At 39.3% G+C, this 24,335-nt stretch overlaps 1 non-coding gene across 1 annotated transcript; it reads left to right on the top strand.

Moving 5' to 3' along the window:
• Positions 1–223: 223 nt before the first annotated feature.
• Positions 224–331, top strand: LOC148563940 (small nucleolar RNA R71). Its single transcript, XR_015884289.1, has one exon. It is a non-coding gene; the product is annotated as a small nucleolar RNA R71 (small nucleolar RNA).
• The last annotated feature ends 24,004 nt before the right edge of the window (positions 332–24,335 follow it).

Below are 24,335 nucleotides of genomic sequence, written 5' to 3'. Positions count from 1 at the left end.
GAGTATCAATTTCAAGAACTCCCTTCTTCATAGGCGTCCCATTACTCACAGGATTCCTCTCAGAAGTGTACATAAACTGGTTATTCGCAACCATGTCAATGAGTTCTTGAGCTTCTGCAGGCGTTTTCTTTAGGTGAATGGATCCACCTGCAGAAGTATCCAATGACATCTTTGATAGCTCAAATAGACCATCATAGAAGATATCCAGGATGGTCCATTCTGAAAGCATGTCAAAAGGACACTTTTTGGTCAGCTGCTTGTATCTTTCCCAAGCTTCATAGAGGGATTCACCTTCTTTCTGTCTGAAGGTTTGAACATCAGCTCTAAGCTTGCTCAGCTTTTGAGGAGGAAAGAACTTGGCTAAGAAAGCCGTGACCAGCTTATCCCAAGAGTTCAGGCTGTCTTTGGGTTGAGAGTCCAACCACACTTTAGCTCTATCTCTTACAGCAAAAGGGAAAAGCATGAGCCTGTAGACTTCAGGATCTACTCCATTAGTCTTAACAGTATCACAGATCTGCAAGAATTCAGTTAAGAACTAAAAAGGATCTTCAGATGGAAGTCCATAAAACTTGCAGTTCTGCTGCATCAGAGAAACTAGCTGAGGTTTCAGCTCAAAATTGTTTGATCCAATGGTAGGAATGGAGATGCTTCTTCCTTGTAAATTGGATTTAGGTGCAGTAAAGTCACCAAGCATTCTCCTTGCATTATTGTTGTTGGGTTCAGCTGCCATCTCCTTTACTTGTTCGAAATTTTCAATAAGGTTGTCTCTGGATTGTTGTAATTTAGCTTCTCTTAGTTTTCTTTCCAAAGTCCTTTCAGGTTCTGGATCAGCTTCAACAAGAATGTGTTTTTCTTTGTCCCTGCTCATAAGAAAGAGAAGAGAAAAAGAAAAGAAGAGGAATCCTCTATGTCACAGTAAAGAGGTTCCTTATTGTTAGTAGAAGAAGAGAAGAAGAAAAATTTGAACACAGATAGAAGAGGGGGTTCGAATTTGGTGAGTGATGTGAGGAAGAGATGTTAGTAGATGAATAAATAAATAGAATAAGATGAGAGAGGGAGAGGATTTTCGAAAATAATTTTTTTAAAAAAGAGTTAGTGATTTTCGAAAATAGTTTTTGAAAAAGGTTAGTAGTTTTCGAAAACTAAGATTTAAAAATTGAAATAATTAGTTAATTAAAAAGAAATTTTGAAAAAGAGGGAGATATTTTCGAAAATTGGAGAGAGAGAGTTAGTTAGGTAGTTTTGAAAAAGATAAGAAACAAACAAAAAGTTAGTTAGTTAGTTGAAACAAATTTTGAAAAGATAAGAAGTTAGGAAGTTAGAAAAGATATTTTGAAATCAAATTTTTGAAAAAGATAAGATAAGAAGATATTTTTGAAAAGATATGATAGAAATTAGTTTTTGAAAAAGATTTGAATTTTAAAATCACAATTAATGACTTGATTCACAAGAAATCATAAGATATGATTCTAGAACTTAAAGTTTGAATCTTTCTTAACAAGTAAGTAACAAACTTGAAATTTTTGAATCAAAACATTAATTGTTATTGTTATTTTCGAAAATTTGATATGAAAATAAGAAAAATATTTTTGAAAAATATTTTTGGAATTTTCGAAAATAACTAAGAAATTTGAAAAAGATTTGATTTTTGAAAAAGATTTTGAGAAAGATAAGATTTTTAAATTGAAAATTTGATTTGACTCATAAAAAAAAACAACTTGACTTTTAAAAATTTTTAAAAAAGTCAAATCTAATTTTCGAAATTTATGAGAGAAAAGAGGGAAAGATATATTTATTTTTATTTTTGAATTTTTAATGATGAGAGAGGAAAACAAGAAAAATGATGCAATGCATGAAAGTTATGGATCAAAACAATGAATTCATGCAAGAATGCTATGAATGTCAAGATGAACACCAAGAACACTATGAAGATCATGATGAACATCAAGAACACATTTTTGAAAAATTTTTAATGCAAAGAAAACATGCAAGACACCAAACTTAGAATTCTTTAATGCTTAGACATAAAGAATTCAGGAATGCATATGAAAAACAAGAAAAGACACAAAACATGCAAATGCAAAGATCAAACAAGAAGACTTACCAAGAACAACTTGAAGATCATGAAGAACACTATGAATGCATGAATTTTTGAAAAATGCAAAATGGATATGCAATTGACACCAAACTTATAACATGACACATGACTCAAACAAGAAACATGAAAAATATTTTTGATTTTTTATGATTTTATAATTTTTTTTTTTGTATTTTCTTTTAATTCTTTCGAAAATCATTTTGAAAAAAGAAAAATAAGGATTCCAAAATTTTTAATATGAATTCCAGGAATCTTATGCTCTTTAGTCTAAAGCTCCAATCAAAGGGTCAGGCATGGCTTAATAGCCAGCCAAGCTTTAGTATGTAATCCAGACATGACACGCCTAACATGCCCTACAGTCGTGGCTTTACAGTCAACCAGGCTTCAACATGCTTTATGAAACACTATAATTCATTCTTAAAAATTCTGAAGAAAAATATATTTTTGAAAACATTTTTATTTTAAAATTTTTTTTTTCGAAAACAAAGGAAAAATTTTTGAAAGATTTTTGAAAAATTTTTGAAAATAAAACAAAAAGAAAATTACCTAATCTGAGCAACAAGATGAACCGTCAGTTGTCCAAACTCGAACAATCCCCGGCAACGGCGCCAAAAACTTGGTGGACAAAATTGTGATTACACTTTGATTATGTAAAATTCATTGCTCTTTCTTTCCCTGGAAATGGCACCAAAAACATGATGCCAATACCATGGTTCACAACTTCGCACAACTAACCAGCAAGTGCACTGGGTCGTCCAAGTAATACCTTACGTGAGTAAGGGTCGAATCCCACGGAGATTGTTGGTATGAAGCAAGCTATGGTCACCTTGTAAATCTCAGTCAGGCGGATATAAAATAGTAATGGGGTTTTCGAAATTAATTAATAAAATAAGGATAGAAATACTTGTGTAAATCATTGGTGAGAATTTCAGATAAGCGTGTAGAGATGCTTTCGTTCCTCTGAACCTCTGCTTTTCTGCTGTCTTCATCCAATCCATCTTACTCCTTTCTATGGCTGGCTTTATGTAAGGATGTCACCGGTGCCAATGGCTACTTTCGATCTCTCTCGGAAAAATGGTCCAAATGCTCTGTCACAGCACGGCTAATCGTCTGGAGGCATCACCCTTGTCGTTGGTTGCATCCTATTCCTCTCTGTGAAAATGGTCCGATGCGCTGTCACTGCATGGCTATCATCTTGGAGGTTCTCGATCATACTGGAATAGGATTTACTATCCTTTTGCGTCTGTCACTACGCCCAGCACTCACGAGTTTTGAGTTCATCACAATCATTCAATCCCAGAGTCCTACTCGGAATACCACGGACAAGGTTTAGACTTTCCAGACTCTCATGAATGCCGCCATCAATCTAGCTTATACCACGAAGATTCTGATTAAGAGATCTAAGAGATACTCATTCAATCTAATGTAGAACGGAAGTGGTTGTCAGGCACACGTTCATAGGGAATGGTGATGATTGTCACGTTCATCACATTCAGGTTGAAGTGCGAATGAATATCTTAGAAGCGAAATAAGATGAATTGAATAGGAAAACAGTAGTACTTTGCATTAATCTTTGAGGAACAGCAGAGCTCCACACCTTAATCTATGGAGTGTAGAAACTCTACCATTGAAAATACATAAGTGAAAGGTCCAGGCATGGCCGAGAGGCCAGCCCTCAAAACGTGATCAATAGTCTCCTAAGATGAACAATGGATTAAAACTGAGACCAAAGATGTCTAATACAATAGTAAAAAGTCCTATTTATAATAAACTAGCCACTAGGGTTTACAGAAGTAAGTAATTGATGCATAAATCCACTTCCGGGGCCCACTTGGTGTGTGCCTGGGCTGAGCTTAAATGTTACACGTGCAGAGGCTCTTTCTGGAGTTGAACGCCAGCTTTTGTGCCATTTTGGGCATTGAACTCCACTTTGCAACTTGTTTCTGGCGCTGGACGCCAGAATTGGGCAGAGAGCTGGCGTTGAACGCCAGTTTGCATCATCTAAACTTGGGCAAAGTATGGACTATTATACATTGCTGGAAATCCCTGGATGTCTACTTTCCAACGCAATTAGAAGCGCGCCATTTCGAGTTCTGTAGCTCCAGAAAATCCACTTTGAGTTCAGGGAGGTCAGAATCCAACAGCATCAGCAGTCCTTCTTCAACCTCTGAATCTGATTTTTGCTCAAGTCCCTCAATTTCAGCCAGAAAATACCTGAAATCACAGAAAAACACACAAACTCATAGTAAAGTCCAGAAATGTGAATTTAACATAAAAACTAATGAAAACATCCCTAAAAGTAACTATATCCTACTAAAAACATACTAAAAACAATGTCAAAAAGCGTATAAATTATCCGCTCATCATAGCACAAGTTGTCATGGTCTTCTTCTTACACTTCTGCTACCACTTCATCAATCAAATCACATCGGAGCACAGAATATTCTTAGTGAGGATGTTTCATGGCTTCCTTTAAATTGAACTTGATAGTCTTGTCTCCAACCCCAAAGGAATATATACTGGTGAAGGCATCTAACTTGAATTTGGAGGTTTTGAGGAAGGGTCTACCAAGTAGAACGGAGGAGGAGCTTCTATTTTCTGTTGGAGGCATTTCAAGGATGTAAAAGTCAACCGGAAGAACCAAATCCTTAATTGCCATGAGTACATCTTCCGCTATCCCCATCACTGTGATCACACTCTTATCGGCTAAGGCAAACCTCGCCGCCGACTTCTTTAATGGAGCTAAATTCAACCGCACATAGATAGAAAGTGGCATGATGCTTACACAAGCTCCCAAGTCACTCATACAATCATTAAAAGTGTATCGACCAATACAACAAGACACTAAGCATGGTCCAGGGTCACCACATTTTCTTAGAATAGGTTCCATTAAGGAAGAAATTGAACTACCCAAGGATAATGTCTCTAATTCTCCTATCCTATCCTTATGTGTACACAAGTCTTTCAAAAATTTTGCATACTTTGGAATTTGTTGAATAGCATCAAGGAGTGGTATGGTTACCTCAACCTTTTTGAACACTTGAAGCATGTTCAAATCAAACTCCGGTGTCTTCTTCACCTTCTTCACCATGGAAGGAGATGGAATAAGAATTGACTCATCCACTATAGCTTTCCTCTTGGGTTCCTTGAGGTTTACTCCTTCTTCTTCATGCCTTTTGTCTACCACCTCTTCTTCATGTAGAGCTTCAACAACTACCTCTTCCTCATGAATTTCTCCCATGACCCTTGGAGGTATCTTCTTTAATGTAGTCCCCGACCGTAGAGTGATGGCGTTGAGACCGCCTCTTGGGTTTGGTTGGGGTTGGGATGGAAGGTTAGAGGAACTTGAGGGTTGATTAGTGTTGTTATTGGGGGTTGGTGATTGGCTTGACATCTTCATCTTTGAAAGCATGTTGGTGAGGTTGGCCAATTGAGTATTCAAGGCCTCGAATTGAGCCTTGTTGCTCTCATCTCGTTTTTCCATAGTGGCTCTAAGCTCATCAACTTGATTGTTGGAAGATGGAGGAGTTTGGTTTTGATTTTGTTGTCTATGGTGTGGTACTTGGTACTTGGTGTAGTTGTTTTAGTTTTGGTTGGAGTGGTCTTGGTTGGCTTGGTAGTTGGTGTTGTTATGGTGGTATTGGGATGAAGATTCGTTATTGTTGTAATAAGAAGCAGAGTTATTCCACCTTTGGTTTTGATTGCTTCCTTGTGCATTATCTCTCCACCCTTGATGTTGATTACCACCTTGATGGTAGTTATTTTGACCTCGAGAAGGGTAGGGTGGACAGTTGTTGTAATTCACATTGGCTACCACAAGGGCATGTTCCTCTTGAATTTGATGGCATTGGTCGGTGTAATGTGTGGTGCTAGAGCACAAACTACAAATTCTAGGAGGGCCTTCAAGTTGAGCAACCGGAGGTGGGGCTTGGACGGCTTGGCTGGAGTAGTATTCCTTTTGATCCCTTTGGATTTGTGTAAGGATGGTGGTCACATCCCCAAGTGCCTTGGTTAGACTTGCTTCGGAGGGGATGGTTCTACCACACCCTTGAGAGGATTACTTCTCACCCTTGTGTGTTGTGTAGCTTTGGCAACATCCTTTATCAAATTCCAAGCTTCTCCCTCCGTCTTGTTTTTCGAAAGGGAACCGCCACTAGAAGTGGTGAGCAATCTTCTATCTTCCGCACAAAGACCTCCGGTAAAGTAGCTAAAGAGCAAGTGAGTGGTCATTCCGTGGTGTGGACATGACTCCAATAGCCTCTTGAACCGAGACCAATACTCGTACAAACTCTCTTGGTCTCTTTGCATTATACCCGAAATCTCTTTCCGGATGTAGTCGGTCTTCTCCGGTGGGAAGAACTTATCAAGAAACTCTCTTCTCAAGAAATCCCAATTAGTCACAATCTCATCTGGTAGCGAGTAGAACCATGTTTTTGCTTGCACTTCAAGAGAGAAAGGGAATGCAAAAACCATGATAGCTACCTCATCGGCTCCATGCCTTCGAGCCGTAGAACAAGCAACTTGAAAATCCTTCAAATGTCGGATGGGGTCTTGACTGTAGAACCTATGCACAATTACTCAAGAGGGGGGGTGAATTGAGTATTGCAACAACAATGAATCTTTTTGAGAAAGTTAAAGACAATATACAAAAGTGTTATTGTACTAGTATTTTTCCAAGAGCTTAACTCAATTGCTAAGCATTTATAAGGAGCTTTTACTTTCCAATAGACACCAACTCAAATAAATTGATCAAGCTTTTCACCAATCGGACTTAAGCTATTTCTTAAGTACTTACGAAGCTACTTTTCAATCACAATTTATTTGCTCAAAGGTAAAAGACAATAATATAGAAGATATGAGTTTGGAGAGATGCAAACGCTATTTAGAGTGGTTCGGCACAATCCTTGTCCTACGTCCACTTTCTTTCTCAATCGCTATTGAGAAGTTCCACTATTGCCAAGCTTCAAGGTGCTCGCGCAAAACCTTTTACAATCCGAGTCCTTAGTTTCTAACACCTCACGGTATATGATCACCACTCGTATGCTAACCCACTCCACTTAGAGACTCCTTCTCTAAGATTTTCCTTGAGTACTTAGTATACTTCTTTGGTATCCTCACCGACTATAGTGTTTATAACTCTTGACTCAACCTTGGAGATCACACTCCAATTTACAAAGTGTTACAAGAAAACAATTCTCAAAGAATTGTTGAGATGAAATGAGTACTCTCTAGAAGAGTGTATGATTACAAGTTTAGCACTATTGAACCAATTGATATTGCTCTCTCAAATTGTGTATTATAACACCTTAAAAATGTGTAGAATGAAAGAATATGAACAAGATAGTTTGCAAAAATTCACTTATATGAAATAAGGCTTTAATCCATCTATTTATAGACTTCCCAAACCTTAGAAACGTTTGGGAGTTAATGGGATGAAGCCGTTTTGATAAAACTAGCCGTTTTTTATGTTTTTGAATCATTTGCATCGATGCATAACACTTTGCATCGATGCAAATGTGTCTTTGAAGCTGAAATTTGAATTTTCAGCTAGGTTGCATCGATGCAAACATTTTTGCATCGATGCAAAAAGTCGTTGTATGCTTTGCATCGATGCAAGATGAGTGTGCATCGATGCAAACCTTAAAGAATGGCTTAAAATCACTTCAAAATGCTTAGGATTGATCTCAAACTTGTTGGAGTCAATTCCTATGCTTTTGCACCTTTGAAAACAAGTTTTTAAACCATTTGGCTAGCATCGAATTGCAAGATGTGCATCAAAACATTTTGTGAGTGTGTGTTGAGAGATTTAGCAATTGGTTCTTAACAAGAAGTTACCTAAGTCCTAAGACACTATACTTGTCTTCAAATGTTGTGGACTTGAGTTTCTTGTTGTTGTTGTGTTGCTTTCAACTCTTCATTCCTCAACGTTGAATGTTGGTTGATCTTTCAACATGCTTGTTCATTCAAGTTGTTTGTTGGTTTGTCTTTCATGTCTTTTGTTGGTTTGTCATTCATCAAAACCTACAAATACAAACTTCGCATACAAGCAACATGATTTACAATTTCCCCCTTTTTGATAATGACAAACCAATTTTGAGGATATGCATTTATAAATGATTTTGAAAGCAATAATAATGCACTTTGTTTTATAGAAAACTTTGGAGAAGACTTCTTTCAAAAATTTTGCAGGAGTTCCCCCTAAATATGTGCATTTGTTCCCTTAAAGGGCGTTTATCAAAGAAAACGATTTAGATATCAAAGTTTTTGCTTAGCGGAAGTCTTTTTGAAATCATTGTTTTGCAAACTTATTTCTTCTTTTCAAATCCTCAAACTTCTTCTTTTTCAAGAGTTCAAAATTTCAAATATCCTCAAACTTCTCTTCCCCCTTTTGACATTATCAAAAAGAAAGGAGTTTGAAATGTGTCATAGAAGCATGCATAAAACAATGAAAATTTTTTTTTTTAAGTTTAATTTCTCTATTAATCTCAAGGATGAGATATTCCCCCTTTCAAAAAGAATTTGATTTCCTCTTTATATATATATATAACAAGCATGCGTAATTCCCCCTAAATAAGTGAAATATATTAAAGCATGCACATTAACTTAAAATAGGGGTACCAAGCCTATTTTGAGTTATTCACCAAATAAGCATACAAGCATTAATCATTAAACAAAATTATGAAGGAAATATCAAAGTATTTAAACCATAATAGAAATCCTTAGCTTACTAGGAGTTAGTTTAACAATTCATATAATCAAATAAACATAATATAAACTTCAATTTGTTGATCCTCCATTGTTTATAATCTTCAAATTCTTCAATCTACCTCAAGATTAATCACTCATTCATCAACTCATAAACCTACAAAACAATGGCTAATTGGATATCTCCAATGCTTAAGTTAGTAAGAGATACAAAAATAGCAATATAAATACAATGAATTCAAACAAATCATATTAGATTAGAATCCAAGATACCAAGTTCATTTCGGATGTTAAAAAAACTTTCTTTACATAAAGGTTTAGTGAAGATGTCCGCTAGTTGTTTACTAGTTTCGACAAATTCAATAACCACATCACCCTTTTCAACATGGTCTCTTATGAAGTGATGTCTAATCTCAATATGCTTGGTTCTTGAATGTTGAACCGGATTCTTGGTTAAATTTATTGCACTAGTATTATCACATTTGATAGGAATGTGATCAAGCATGAGTCCATAGTCCACAAGTTGTTGTTTCATCCATAAAATTTGGGGGCAACAACTACCGGCGGCTACATACTCGGCTTCGGTGGTAGACAAGGCTACACTTACTTGTTTCTTACTATGCCATGAAACAAGAGAGTTTCCTAGCAAGTGACAAGTGCCGCTAGTGTTTTTCCTATCCAATTTGCAACCGGCAAAATCGGAATCGGAATAACCAATCAAATCACAAGTGGATCCTTTTGGATACCACAATCCAACATTTAATGTTCCTATGAGATACTTCATAATCCTTTTCACCGCACTTAAGTGAGATTCCTTAGGATTAGCTTGGTATCTCGCACACATGCATACACTAAACATGATATCTGGCCTACTTGCCGTTAGATAAAGTAATGATCCTATCATGCCTCTATACTTCTTTACATCTATGTTATTACCTTGTTCATCTTTGTCAAGGTAGCAAGTAGTGCTCATTGGTGTGTCCATTGCCTTAGCATTGTCCATTCCAAATCTTTTGAGCAATTCCTTGCAATATTTGGTTTGGCTAACGAAAGTTCCTTCTTTTCCTTGTTTGATTTGAAGACCAAGGAAGAAGTTGAGTTCGCCCATCATGGACATTTCAAATTCACTTTGCATGAGGTTTGAGAAAAACTTGCAAAGTGATTCGTTAGTTGAACCAAATATTATGTCATCGACGTAAACTTGTACCAAAAGGATATTTTTGTTTTCAATCATGATAAATAAGGTTGTATCAACCTTCCCTCTTCTAAAACCCTTTTCTATTAAAAACTTGCTCAAACGTTCATACCAAGCTCTTGGAGCTTGTTTAAGACCATAAAGAGCTTTCTTGAGTTTAAAAACATGATTAGGATTTTCATAATCCTCAAAACCGGGAGGTTGTTCAACATATACTTCTTCTTGAATGAAACCATTAAGAAAGGCACTCTTAACATCCATTTGATAAAGTTTGAAGTTATAAGAGGATGCAAAAGCAAGTAACATCCTAATAGCTTCTAATCTAGCTACGGGAGCATAAGTTTCGTCATAATCAATGCCTTCCTCTTGATTATAACCTTTAGCTACCAATCTAGCTTTGTTTCTAACAATTGTACCATTTTCATCGAGTTTAATTTCTAAAAACCCATTTTGTTCCTACAATTGTTTGATTACTTGGTTTAGGCACCAATTCCCAAACGTCATTTCGTTTGAATTGGTTAAGCTCCTCTTGCATTGCCATAGCCCAATGTTCATCATCAATTGCGGACTCAATGGTAGATGGTTCAATTTGAGAAACAAAAGCACTATATGTAAATAAATTTCTAAAAGTAGATCGAGTTGTTACCCCTTTCGAAACATTACCAATGACGTTGTCTAGAGGATGATCCTTTGAAGTACGCCAGTCCTTTGGAAGTGCATTTATTTGTGCGTGTGATGGTTCATTTTCTTCAACTTGAACACTATCCTTTGTTGAGCTTGTAGAGGCTTCATTTAAATCTTTTTCTTTGTCTTCACCATTCAAATTTAGTGAATCAAAGTTTTCTACATTTTCATCAAAATCTTTTCTAGCACAACAATGGTTAGTTTCATCAAAAGCGACATGAATACTTTCTTCCATAGTCATGATGCGTTTATTATATACTCTAAAAGCTTTGCTAGTTAAAGAGTAGCCTAAGAAGATTCCTTCATCAGCCTTAGCATCAAATTTGCCTAAGTTATCTTTTCCATTATTTAGAATAAAGCATTTACAGCCAAAGACGTGATGGTGGGAAATATTTGGCTTTCTTCCTTTGTACAATTCGTACGGTGTTTTCTTAAGAATAGGTCGAATGATAATCCTATTCATAACATAACACGCGGTACTAACCGCATCCGCCCAAAAGTACTTAGGAATATTAGCCTCATTGAGCATAGTTCTCGCCATTTCTTCTAAATGGCGATTTTTCCTTTCAACCACACCATTTTGTTGTGGTGTTCTAGGAGAGGAAAAATTATGCTCAATGCCATTTTCTTCACAAAAAGTTTCAAAAAGATTGTTTTCAAATTCTCCACCATGATCACTTCTAATAGATGATATATGCAAATTCTTTTCATTTTGAATAACTTTGGCTAATCTTTTGAATGCTCGAAATGCATCACTCTTGTTTGCTAGGAACAAGGTCCATGTAAATCGAGAGTAATCATCAACAATAACTAAAGCATAGTAATTGCCACCAAAGCTCATAGTCCTAGAAGGACCAAATAAATCCATGTGCAAAAGTTGTAATGGCCTTGTTGTTGAAACAATGTTTTTGGATTTAAAAGAGGCCTTTACTTGTTTTCCCTTTTGACATGCGTCGCAAAGGACGTCTTTTTCAAAACGTAGCTTTGGTAAGCCAATTACTAACTCTTTAGAGACCAACTTGCTAAGATGGTCCATGTTAGCATGAGCTACTCTACGATGCCATAACCAAGTTTCATCATTTTTACTAACAAGGCATTTCACATCATTTGAGGAAACTTCATCTAGATTAATCATGTATACATTGTCAACACGGTGCCCAATTAGCACAATTTCATTAGTGTCTTGCCTTTTTATCAAACAACATTTTGAATCAAAGGTGACTAAGTTTCCTTTGTCACAAAGTTGGCTAACACTAATGAGATTATGTTTGAGACCTTTGACAAGTATAACATTATCTATGGAGGTAGAAGAATTTTTACCAACTTTTCCAACGCCGATTACTTTGCCGGTGTTGTTGTCTCCATAGATCACGTTTCCTCCGTTTGTAGGTTCTATTGCGGTGAACTTTGATTCATCGCCGGTCATGTGTTTGGAGCATCCACTATCAACATACCAATTTGTATCCTTAGCTCCAACACGTACCTACAAAACAATTAAAATTGGGATTTAGGTACCCAAGTGAATTTGGGTCCTTGATGGTTAGTATGAGCATAATGCCCATAAGGTGCCCATCTCGTATCTTGACTACGAAAGTTTATATGTTTAATTCTAGTAAAGCATACGGGTGCTATATGACCTACTTTATTACAATAATGACATATGACATTTGGATTATGCATCCTATGCATGTTTCTAAATGGTTGCCTAGGTTGTTTCCTAAATGCAACATCTTTTGATCTATATGCATTGTGATTATAATTTCTAAATGAAGCATGTTGAGGAGGATGTTTAAAGGCATCATTCCTTTTAGGCATGCTTGCCTTTTGGGCTTGCGGTTGCCTAATAGGAGTTTTAGCATTTTTAAATTTTCCTTTTTCAAACCCTAAACCTTCCTTATTATGAACATGCTTTTGGTTTTTCAACATTTTATCTAAGTTCTTTGAAGATTCATTGAACTTAGCTAAAGTGTTCTTAAGATTTGTAATTTCATTTTCATGCATTTTACAAGATTTGTATGGATCACTACTTGTGCTACACTTATCTTTTCCAAGATTGATATTCTCGTTTTTCAACATCTCATTTTGTTTTAAAAGATCCATATTCTTTTTCTTTAGGAGAGAATAATCTTGGGTAAGTTTTGTGTACACCTCAAGTAAGGCATCATATTCATCTTGTAAATTAAAAGAAGTGGAGTTGTCATCACTAACCTTTTCTTCGCTTGCCATTAAGCAAAGATTTGCAACCTCGTCGTCATCGGAGTCGGATTCATCCTCGTTCTCCCATGATATGTATGCTTTCTCCTTCTTCTTAAATTTCTTGTTTTTGTCCTCCTTTTGAAGTTTTGGACAATTGGGTTTAATGTGTCCAACTTCTCCACACTCATAGCATTTTGGTACCTTTGTTTCTTTAACGTGGTCGGTGCCTTCGTAAGTGATTTGGAGTTTATCCCAAATCTCTTTAGCGGTTTCACATGTAGAGATCTTCATATAATCATGCTTGTTAAGTGCACAATGAATGAAGTTGATGGCTTTATCATTCATTGCCACTTTCTTCCAATCATCGTCACTATATTCATCTTCTCCTTTCGGTACTTGCTTTAAGACGGAGACTTCTCCTTCTTTAGCGCTTGTTGTCTTTGTTGGAATGTGATTTCCATTCTCAATCACTTTCCAAATTCTCACATCTTGAGAACGGATCCAAATTCTCATCTTATTTTTCCAATAAGAGTAATTTGTTCCGCTAAAAAGAGGAGGTCTAGCGGTTGAGTTACCTTCACTAGTGTTGTTGTTGTTAAAGCTTGTGCTTGCCATGATCTTTTCCCTTAAACGGTTAAGTCTTTCAAAGGGTTAAGCTCTGATGCCACTTGTAGAACCTATGCACAATTACTCAAGAGGGGGGGTGAATTGAGTATTGCAACAACAATGAATCTTTTTGAGAAAGTTAAAGACAATATACAAAAGTGTTATTGTACTAGTATTTTTCCAAGAGCTTAACTCAATTGCTAAGCATTTATAAGGAGTTTTTACTTTCCAATAGACACCAACTCAAATAAATTGATCAAGCTTTTCACCAATCGGACTTAAGCTATTTCTTAAGTACTTACGAAGCTACTTTTCAATCACAATTTATTTGCTCAAAGGTAAAAGACAATAATATAGAAGAGATGAGTTTGGAGAGATGCAAACGCTATTTAGAGTGGTTCGGCACAATCCTTGTCCTACGTCCACTTTCTTTCTCAATCGCTATTGAGAAGTTCCACTATTGCCAAGCTTCAAGGTGCTCGCGCAAAACCTTTTACAATCCGAGTCCTTAGTTTCTAACACCTCACGGTATATGATCACCACTCGTATGCTAACCCACTCCACTTAGAGACTCCTTCTCTAAGATTTGCCTTGAGTACTTAGTATACTTCTTTGGTATCCTCACCGACTATAGTGTTTATAACTCTTGACTCAACCTTGGAGATCACACTCCAATTTACAAAGTGTTACAAGAAAACAATTCTCAAAGAATTGTTGAGATGAAATGAGTACTCTCTAGAAGAGTGTATGATTACAAGTTTAGCACTATTGAACCAATTGATATTGCTCTCTCAAATTGTGTATTATAACACCTTAAAAATGTGTAGAATGAAAGAATATGAACAAGATAGTTTGCAAAAATTCACTTATATGAAATAAGGCTTTAATCCATCTATTTATAGACTTCCCAAACCTTAGAAACGTTTGGGAGTTAATGGGATGAAGCCGTTTTGATAAAACTAGCCGTTTTTTATGTTTTTGAATCATTTGCATCGATGCATAACACTTTGCATCGATGCAAATGTGTCTTTGAAGCTGAAATTTGAATTTTCAGCTAGGTTGCATCGATGCAAACATTTTTGCATCGATGCAAAAAGTCGTTGTATGCTTTGCATCGATGCAAGATGAGTGTGCATCGATGCAAACCTTAAAGAATGGCTTAAAATCACTTCAAAATGCTTAGGATTGATCTCAAACTTGTTGGAGTCAATTCCTATGCTTTTGTACCTTTGAAAACAAGTTTTTAAACCATTTGGCTAGCATCGAATTGCAAGATGTGCATCAAAACATTTTGTGAGTGTGTGTTGAGAGATTTAGCAATTGGTTCTTAACAAGAAGTTACCTAAGTCCTAAGACACTATACTTGTCTTCAAATGTTGTGGACTTGAGTTTCTTGTTGTTGTTGTGTTGCTTTCAACTCTTCATTCCTCAACGTTGAATGTTGGTTGATCTTTCAACATGCTTGTTCATTCAAGTTGTTTGTTGGTTTGTCTTTCATGTCTTTTGTTGGTTTGTCATTCATCAAAACCTACAAATACAAACTTCGCATACAAGCAACATGATTTACATTGACCCGACAACCCATGATACTTAGGAAGTAGATTTATCAAGCTACTCTTCAACTCAAAGTTTGGATCAAGGTTAGGATACCTTGCTTGCAACGGTTGAAGTATGATATCCGGAGCTCCTTGCTCATGCAAAGTGATCCGACGTGGCTCCGCCATGTGTGGCTTACCTGTAGGATGCAAAGATGTATTAGTAGTGTCAACAGAAGAATAGGAAGTAGTGGACTCCAAGTCACTCTCGGTGACATCTAGTGATTCGGTATTTTCCTCAAGAGAGGCCGCAGTACTAGGCGTATAGTCCAACCGTTGTCTAGCTTGCCGAGTGTGTAACAAAGTTCTTTCGATCTCGGGATCAAATTTGGCTAAGCTAGAATTCGATTGAGACCGAGTCATCAAACTTGAAAGTCATAGCACAAATGCAAAAGAAATCTAAACTATAGCTAAGTATTGAGAGAAGTAAAATATCTACAATATTCACATATTCACATAACCAATATCAAGGCATATGTTGTAACTATTCCCCGGCAACGGCGCCAAAAATTTGACAGGCTCCTAAGGGTGTATTGGTAAAGATTTTCTCCAATAAAACCACGTTGCAAGTATACCTCTACCAACAACAATCTTCGGGGGTCAAATTTAGAGAGGGATTTGGTTGTCACAAGTTCAACCCCAATAGAAATAACCGAAGTATTCAAACCTCGGGTCGTCTCACAAGGAATGGCTAAACATGTGCTTCTACATTGGTTAGAAATCTGGGGTTGTGAGTTATGAGCATGAAAATAAATGGGGATCTTAACAAGCAAGTAATCTTAAATTGCAACAAACTAATTCAACTATCTAACCAAAACATGAGCAATTCCAATGAACAAGCAACATTCCACTTAATTCTATTATAAACCAAGCAAGTAACTGTAACTAAAGCAAATAATTCGGGAAAATTGGTTTTCAAATATGAATAATAAAAGCAACTCTTGGCTAGGCATGGGAATTGGGGTCACGATCCTTGTCTAACAACCGTATCTTGACAATTATGAGGAACCAAGCTCATTAAGTCTACCCTCAAAGTCTTAAGTACGTGATATCTACTCCTAGACTTGAAGTACGTCAAATGGCTTTGCTCACATCAACCCATAAGTCCCAACCTACCTACTAATTGGATTAGTAGTGGGTTGGGGTCAATGAGTATCAAATTGACCACCAAGGGCTCCCAAATCATCAAATCCATTAGACCCAATGACTCAAGTTTACCCAATTCCCTTGACCTAGGCCAAGAGTAAAGAAGATTACTCCATAATCAAAGTAAACAATTCATCGAACACTTGGTAAGCATTAACAAAAGGCATGTTCAAAATAGCAATTAAATTGAAATCTACAAGTACCCATTAACAATTATTGTTCATACCCTGGGACGAGCTATCCGACCCGGGATGATCGGCGACAAAGCGACCGACCTCTTCAGGTCAGACTATCCGACCTCTTCTCAAAAAGAGCTCGGCCAAATCGACAGGAAGGCCCAAGAAGGCCCAAACGAAGGAACACAACCCAATCCAAAGGTAGTCCAAGCCTATAGAGATAAGGGCGGTTCCGTTGAAGATACGCTGACCTCACCCAAAGATAAAGATAAGATAAGATAAGATAACTAACTTATCTTATCTAAAAAGGTCACTCCATGCCATTATAAATACACTGGAGCACCCAGGAATAACTCATACTCTGATTCTACTAAAAACCTGTTTAATACTCATGCTATCTTAAGCATCGGAGTCTCTTGCAGGTACCCCCCACCCTCCGGTGACCAAGGATCAGAGGTGCAGCCAGTCCAACAAGTCGGACACAACAGCTCCGGCTGCAACCAGCCAGCCAGACACGTCATCTCCGACCAGTACAGAAGATCTCATCCGAGATCGACCTACAGTTTTAGGTAACCCTCGGAACATTGATGCCGTTGCCGGGGAACCTGGAAGTCATCCCATCACCATGGCAGACGGCCATGACAACGACCACGATTTAGATCTAGAAAACAGAACGCCGCACAAGAACGCGGACACTACACTGAAGGATGCTCCGAAATCCAACAGGGACAAAAACTCATCAAATCCCGGGGTAATAGAAGTACTTCAAGATCATTTAAAGCAACTCGAAAAAGAAACCCAACAACAACGAGAGGTTGGGAAGGATCTTCAAAGAGAGGTACGGCGACGTCGAGAACTGGAAGACAAACTCCTACAACTTGAAGCCGATCTCAAAGCAAATGCTACCCGGACCACTCCTGTGGACAACTCTCGCTAGGATCAAGATCCATTCACTAGGGAAATCATGAAGACTAAAATCCCTAAAGACTTCAAACTTCTGGATATGACTTTGTATGATGGCACCACAGATCCCAACCATCATCTCAGCAACTTCAGAAGCAGGATGTACCTCACCGACGCTCCAGATGCCGTTCGTTGCAAAGCCTTTCCAACCACTCTCACGAAGACAGCAATCAGATGGTTCGACAACCTACCTCCCAAGTCCATCTCAAACTTTGACGACCTGGCCAAAATGTTCCTGGCCAGATTTTCCATCCAGAAAGATAAGGCCAAGCACGCCCCCAGTTTACTAGGGATCAAGCAAGGAGATCGGGAAAGCCTCCACAACTACATGGAAAGATTCAACAAAACATGCATGGACATACAAAGCTTACCAACAGAGGCCGCCATCATGGGACTCATTAATGGCCTACGAGAGGGACCTTTTAGCCAATCTATATCAAAGAAGTACCCTACCTCCTTAGACGAAGTACAAGAGCAAGCAGAAAAATATATCAACATGGAAGAAAACGCTCGATTGGGAGAAGCCTCAAAATCTGGGACCCCCTACCGAGATAAAGACAAGGAATCCAAAAGAAAAGAAGATTGACAAGGGGAGGAAATCAAAAAATACCATAATTACACTCCTCTCAGGGCATCCCTGGTCAACGTATATAAAGAAGTCTGCCATACAGAGAAAATCCCCCCAGCGCGGCCACTCAAAGGCAAAAGAGGAGGAGGAAACCGGAAGGAATACTGTGAATACTATCGAGTCCGAGGGCACTCCACCAACGAGTGCTTCGACTTAAAAAATATCATAGAAAAATTGGTGAGAGAAGGAAAATTAGATCAATTTCTGGCCACCCGAGATGATGACCAAAGAAAGAGACGAAGGGACGAAGATGTCGGACGAACTGAACGATCACCTCAGACACCAGAGAGACACGTCCACATGATACACGGCGGATTTGCAGGAGGTGGGATCTCCAAATCATCCCGCAAAAGATATCTCAAAGAAGTATATCATGTCGAGGGAAAGGAGGAAGCACCCGATATCCCTGAGATAACATTCACTAAAGAGGACGCATCCGGCATCATCCCGGGACATGACGATCCCTTGGTCATCACTATCATACTGGCAAACGCCAATCTACATCACACATTAATAGACAAAGGGAGCTCCGCCGACATCTTATTCAAAACTGCCTTCGACAAGCTCGGCTTGGAAGAAAGGGAGTTTAAGGCATACCCAAACAGCTTGTTCGGGCTGGGAGATACCCCAGTACAACCACTGGGATACGTATCACTGCACACAACCTTCGAAAAAGGGAACTAGTCCAAGACGCTCAAGATAGACTACATTGTGGTCGACGTGAGTTCAGCCTACAATGCCCTAATAGGTCGGACCACACTAAATCAACTTGGCGTAATAGTCTCGACCCAGTATCTATGCATGAAATTCCCAACTACAGAAGGGATAGCTACAATAAAAGTAGATCAAAAGATGGCGCGCCGCTGTTATAACGAAAGTCTAAACCTCAGAGGCAGAGGAGAAGAGTTTCATACAATTGAGCTTGGCGGAGTTCAGCAACGAGAAGAACTCCGTCCGCAGCCAGAAGGCGAGATAGAGAAGGTTCAGATCGGAGACACCTCGGACAAAACAACTAATATAGGAACGATCCTAAGAGGAGACTCAAAAGAATTACTAATACAATTCTTATGCGACAATGTCGATCTCTTCGCATGGAAAGCCGCAGACATGCCAGGCATAGACCCCAAATTAATGTGCCACAAGTTGGCGGTCTATCCAGGATCTCGGCCGGTGCATCAGAGACGAAGAAAACTTGGGCCAGAGCGATCCCAAGCTGTGGAAGAGCAGGTACAGGCACTACTGGAGGCAGGATTCATAAGAGAAGTCAAGTATCCACTATGGCTAGCCAACATCGTCTTGGTGAAAAAATCAAATGGGAAGTGGAGAATGTGTACCGATTACACCGATCTCAACAAAGCCTGCCCAAAAGATCCTTACCCACTCCCAAGTATCGACGCTCTGGTAGATGCTTCCTCCAGATATAGATACCTCTCGTTTATGGACGGATACTCGGGATACAACCAAATCCCCATGTATCCACCAGATCAAGAAATGACCTCGTTTTTAACGCCGAAATAAAATTACTGCTACATCGTGATGCCTTTTGGTCTCAAGAATGCGGGAGCTACTTATCAAAGGCTAATGAATAAGGTCTTCTCAAATCACATCGGAAAAGTCATAGAAGTCTATGTGGATGACATGTTGATAAAGACACAAAGCGAAGATACGTTATTGTCCGACCTGGCTCAAGTGTTCGACACTATAAGAAAGCACGACATGCGACTCAATCCCGCAAAATGCACCTTTGTAGTAGAAGCAGGCAAATTCTTAGGTTTCATGCTCACACAAAGAAGAATTAAAGCAAACCCGGATAAATGTCAAGCCATACTCAACATGAAGAGCCCCACCTGTGTCAAAGAAGTACAGCAACTCAACAGGAGGTTGGCCGCCCTATCCAGATTCTTAGCAAGAGCAGCGATAAGATCTCTCCCCTTCTATGCTACTTTAAGGAAGGGAAAGCAGTTCGAATGGACGACAGAATGTGAACAAGCCTTCCAAGACTTCAAGGAATTCTTAGGATGGCTGCCTATCCTATCTTGGCCACGAGAAGGAGAACCGCACATATTATATCTCGCGGTAGGAAGCCGGGCGATAGCCTCAGCACTAGTCAGAGAAGACGAAAGTGGGCAACAACCCGTCTACTTCATTAGCAAAGCGCTACAGGGATCCAAGCTGAACTACCAGAAAATAGAAAAGTTTGCCTATACTCTCATTCTAACATCTCGACGACTTCGCCCATACTTCCAGGCTCACACCATTAAGGTTCGAACTAACCAGCCCATAAAAGGAATATTGCAGAAAATAGATTTAGCAAGCAGAATTTTACAATGGGCAGTCGAGTTATCAGAGTTCGACCTCCAAGATGAAGCTCGGACGGCCATCAAATCACAGTATCTGGCCGACTTTATCACAGAATTCACAGATGCCCTGGAAACCCCCACAGAATGGAATCTCTATGTGGATGGTTCTTCAAATAAAACTGGAAGCGGCGCAGGCGTAATAATAGAAAGCAACCAAGGAACCCAAGTTGAGCTCTCCCTCAAGTTCGGGTTCCCAGCCTCAAATAACCAGGCGGAATATGAAGCATTATTAGCTTGTTTGAAGCTGGCTAAAGAGGTTGGAGCTCAAAAACTCAACATTTACAGCGATTCACAAGTGGTCACATCACAAATAATAGGGAGCTATCAAGCCAAAGATTCCACCATGAAAAAGTATTTGGATAAAACCAAGGAACAGCTCGGACAACTCGGGGAATATAAGATCTGCCACATACCTCGCGAACAAAATGCCCGAGATGACGCACGCTCGAAACTAGCTAGCACCAAACCAGGGGGCAACAATAGAAGCCTCATCCAGGAAATATTACAAAACCCGTCAATCTCGGAAGAGGAAAAAGTCCTAGCCATAACAAGTCAGGACCAAGGATGGATGACCTCCATAATCAACTACCTCAAAGCAGGAACACTCCCCACAGAAGAAAAGGAGGCAAAGAGGTTAAAAAGGGAGGCACAGTACTACACCATCATAGACAACATCCTGTACAAAAGAGGGATCTCAATACCCTTACTAAAATGCGTGCCGACCTCCAACACAAAGGAAGTGCTAGAAGAAGTACACGGTGGTATTTGGGGCAATCATCTCAGAGCACGAGCTCTCGCCAAAAAGGTTCTCCGAGCGGGATTTTATTGGCCGACTCTACAAAAAGAAGCTACAGAATTTGTAAAGACATGCCCACCATGTCAGAAACATGCCAACTTTGACATCGCCCCGCCAGAAGAGCTCATCAGTGTAATTTCGCCCTGGCCGTTTGCAAGATGGGGACTCGATCTTCTCGGCCCCTTCCCCCAGGGGTCAGGACAAGTTAAATTTCTCATAGTAGGGGTAGACTATTTCACAAAGTGGATTGAGGCAGAACCCCTAGCCAACGCCACCGCTCAAAGAAGCCGAAAATTCCTATATAGAAATATTGTCACAAGGTTTGGGGTTCTATATTCAATAACCACAGACAATGGCACTCAATTCATAGATGCAGGCTTCAGAAAACTAGTAGCCGACTTGAATATAAAGCACCAGTACACCTCCGTTGAACACCCACAAGCCAATGGACAGGCCGAAGCTGCCAACAAAGTCATATTGGCCGGGTTAAAACGGAGATTACAAGATGCAAAGGGAGCTTAGGCAGAGGAGCTTCCACAGGTCCTATGGGCATATCGAAAGACGCCACATTCCACCACGAAGGAATCCCCCTTCCGATTAGCATATGGAATAGAAGCAATGATCCTAGTAGAGATCGAGGAAGGATCGCCTAGAGTGGTTCATTACAATGAGGGAGCAAACTCCCAACTTCAGAGGAAAGAGCTTGACCTACTACCTGAAATCCAAGAAAAAGCTCGGATCAGGGAAGAAGCACTAAAGCGTCGAATGGCTTCCAGATATAATCAAAGGGTAGCGCCGAGAAGTTTCACGGAGAATAATCTCATCCTAATCCGAAATGATATCGGAACAACTCGACCAGGAGAAGGAAAGCTGGCAGCAAACTGGAAAGGACCCTACCGAGTCGTAGAAGTACTTGGGAAGGGCTACTACAGACTATCCGAACTCAATGGACGAGAGCTTCCCAGATCATGGCACGCCTGCAACCTAAGAAGGTACTACAGTTAGAAAAGGTAAAAGATCTCATTATTGGATGCACTCTTTTTCCTGAAAAGGTTTTTTAACGAGGCACCAAGTTGAGACTCAGACACCATCCGACTTAAAGGGATGAAAAATTCCCACATGTATATATTTGCACTTTCCTTTGAAAAAAATATATTTTTTAGATATTCTACAAGATCTCAAGACGCATTAATCTGAAGCATTCATCATTCGATTATAAAGCAACAGATCGGCAGAAAGTGAAAAACAATTTCACTACACGATCACGATAAAGATAAACCGTCCAATAAAGGTGAAAACGCGATTCACCCAAAAGACGATCTAGATATGACAACCACTTTCTACAAATCGGCAAAGATGAACACAGAATAATGTAAGAAGTTATCGAAAGTGATCCAAAAAAGAACCTGACGAGGTTTTACGGATTGCGAAAATAATCACTGGCCGACGTTAAGAAGTCGGACCAAGTCAACCCAAGTTATAAGTAAACCCTGGAAAGAGGTCTGGCCAACCCTATTAAAGATGATTACTTTAACTTAGAAGGGCCCGACATGACAAAGTCAGCCCAAAATGAAAAAGTTATAAAAGTAGTCCCTGAAAGAGACCTGACAAAGGTCCAAAAAAGAGGACTACAAAAATAACTTAGAAAGAGGACGACGCAAAGAAGTCGACCTCCTACAAACAAGTTATAAAAGTAATCCCTGAAAGAGACCTGACAAAGGTCCAAAGAAGAGGAATACAAAATAACTTAGAAGAGATCGACCTAACGAAGTCGATCTCCTACAAAAGAAAGTTATAAAAGTAATCCCTGAAAGAGACCTGACAAAGGTCCAAAAAAGAGGATTACTAGGAATAACTTAAAAACGAAAGCTACAGCTTGGACCGACAAGAGAAGTTGGACCAACGAAAACTACAGTTTGGACCGACAAGAGAAGTCGGACCAACGAAAACTACAGCTTGGACTGACAAGAGAAGTCGGACCAACAAAACTACCACTTGGACCGACAAGAGAAATCGGACCAAAGAAAGCTAAAGAAGGACCGGCAAGAAAAGTCGGACCAAAAAGAAACAAGCGCTAAAATGGACATAGCTTTACCCAATAAGCCACCCGACAAGGCTAACGAAATTGTTCAAGACTAACTAAAAAGGTTCCACCAAGAACACTAAGAGTTGTTGAACGAAAGTCGTCCTACCTCAACCAAAAAGGAGACACCACAGACAAGTCGAAAGAAGGCCGAAAAGACCTCTCAAACAAATTATGCAAAAGATCGACATGATAGCATCGGTCAACTACAAATAAACTTGGAAAAGGACAACATAAGAGAAGCCGATCATGGATTGACACTTAAAAACAGCTCAAAAAGGCTGAGCAACAAGGCCTCAACATTCTCAAAAGCGCATAAAGAAGTGCAAGCAAGCATGACATAAAATACCAAGCTTCAGGGTCAGACCCAAAAAAACTTAGAAGCTACTCGTTGCATTTGTTTTAATGGGTTGCTAAAAGCAACCAAAAAGAGTGTCATCAAAGGATACCAACCACAAAGTAAAAAGTTAAAAGCCCACAAGCCGGGCCAACTACACAGATATCTAAAAACTAAAGATCAGAAGACTTTTTAATAGCACCAGTCTGAGGAGAAGGAGGGCGAGCCTGGAGAGGAACAGCATCCACAGTACCATCGTCCCGGTTTAAGATCTGGCAGTCAGGATCAGAAACAGAAGGGCCGACCTCAGCAGGAGGAACAATAGGAGTTGACACCTTGGTAGAAAGAACAGGGAGAGGTTCAACATCATCATCATCCTCATCATCAGGGACAACCTTACCATCCCTGACGACATTCTCCAGGCTGAAGAGAGTGAGGTCAGCCTCGGGAGCAATAATCCGAACCTACTCCTTCAGGTTCTCGTAAGCAGCAGTCACACTGCCAACAAGATGACCTTGAAGCTTAGAGTAATCAGCTCGGGCATTCTCCAACTCCTCCCTCAGGCGCACCACCTCCCGATAAGGTGTCACATAACTATCCTTATGTCTCATAGCCGTATCCTCGGCCAGCCTCACCGAAGCCGCCAGAGAGAGGGAACTCGTCTTCTCACTCTCCAGATCCTTCTCCAACTTGGCTACCTTTACCTCAAGCTCTTTCTTCAGGCCCTTCATCCGGTCGAACTCCTGTTTAGCCTCCTCCATAAATTC

The sequence above is a fragment of the Arachis ipaensis genome, chromosome B5 (genome assembly GCF_059453495.1).
Source record: "Arachis ipaensis isolate K30076 ecotype BB chromosome B5, ASM5945349v1, whole genome shotgun sequence".
Lineage (NCBI taxonomy): Eukaryota > Viridiplantae > Streptophyta > Magnoliopsida > Fabales > Fabaceae > Arachis > Arachis ipaensis.
Note: the sequence above shows the minus strand (reverse complement) of the source record. Positions and strands in the feature narration are given on the sequence as shown.